At 43.0% G+C, this 1,070-nt stretch overlaps 1 non-coding gene across 1 annotated transcript; it reads right to left on the bottom strand.

Moving 5' to 3' along the window:
- Nucleotides 1–447: 447 nt before the first annotated feature.
- LOC141662313 (small nucleolar RNA R71) lies at nucleotides 448–554 on the bottom strand. Its single transcript, XR_012550434.1, has one exon. It is a non-coding gene; the product is annotated as a small nucleolar RNA R71 (small nucleolar RNA).
- Nucleotides 555–1,070: the final 516 nt, after the last annotated feature.

Genomic DNA, 1,070 nt, shown 5'->3' with positions numbered 1-1,070 from the left:
AAGATAGATTTTGAAGATTCGGATTCAGGAAGTGAGCAGAAGGAGCCAGTAATCATGGGTGATCATATTGTTCCGGTAGATCCAGCTCTTATGGACTTTTTTCGGCCTAAAATTGATGACATTCAGTCAAGCATTCTTCATCCGGCTATCCAAGCTAACACCTTTGAAATCAAGCCGGGCACTATTCAGATGGTGCAGAACTCTGTTTCTTTCGGAGGAGCTGCGACTGAAGACCCCAACATGCACATAAGGAATTTTGTCGAGATCTACAGTACTTTCAAATATAATGGTGTGACTGATGAGGCTATCAAGCTGAGGCTTTTCCCATTCTCACTGAGGGATAAAGCTAAGGACTGGTTACATTCTGAACCAGCTGGATCCATCACTACTTGGAAAGATCTTGCGCAAAAGTTTCTGGTGAAGTTTTATCCAATGGCAAAGACTGTTGCTATGAGGAGTGCTCTTACTCAATTTGCGCAGCAATTTATAGAGTCTATGTGTGAAGCTTGGGAGTGCTACAAGGAAATGTTAAGAAAGTGTCCACATCATGGAATGCCCAATTGGATGGTGATCACTAGTTTCTATAATGGTTTAGGGGCCCAATCTCGGCCCATGCTCGATGCAGTAGCTGGAGGCACCTTGTGGGCCAAAAGCTATACTGAGGCTTATAATCTTATTGAGTCTATGGCTACAAATGAGCATCAAAACCCAACTCAAAGGATGATGCCTTGGAAGGTAGCAGGTATTCTGGAAGTCGATGCAGCCACCGCTATTACAGCGCAGCTCCAAGTGCTATCTATGAAGGTCGATTCTCTAGCTACCTATGGAGTCAATCAAATAGCTATGGTCTGTGAGCTTTGTGCAGGTTCTCATGCTACGGATTAGTGTTCTCTTGTTAACGAATCTGTTCAGTATGTAAACAATTATCAGCAACAACAGCAGCCTGTGCCAGCTACTTATCATCCTAACAACAGAAATCATCAAAATTTTAGATGGGGTAATAATCAGAATGCTATTCAGCCACCATATCAGCAAGGTGTGAGTAAACAGTTCAATCCACCTGGATTCAA

The sequence above is a fragment of the Apium graveolens genome, chromosome 5, assembly GCF_009905375.1.
Source record: "Apium graveolens cultivar Ventura chromosome 5, ASM990537v1, whole genome shotgun sequence".
In the NCBI taxonomy this organism is placed as follows: Eukaryota; Viridiplantae; Streptophyta; class Magnoliopsida; order Apiales; family Apiaceae; genus Apium; species Apium graveolens.
Note: the sequence above shows the minus strand (reverse complement) of the source record. Positions and strands in the feature narration are given on the sequence as shown.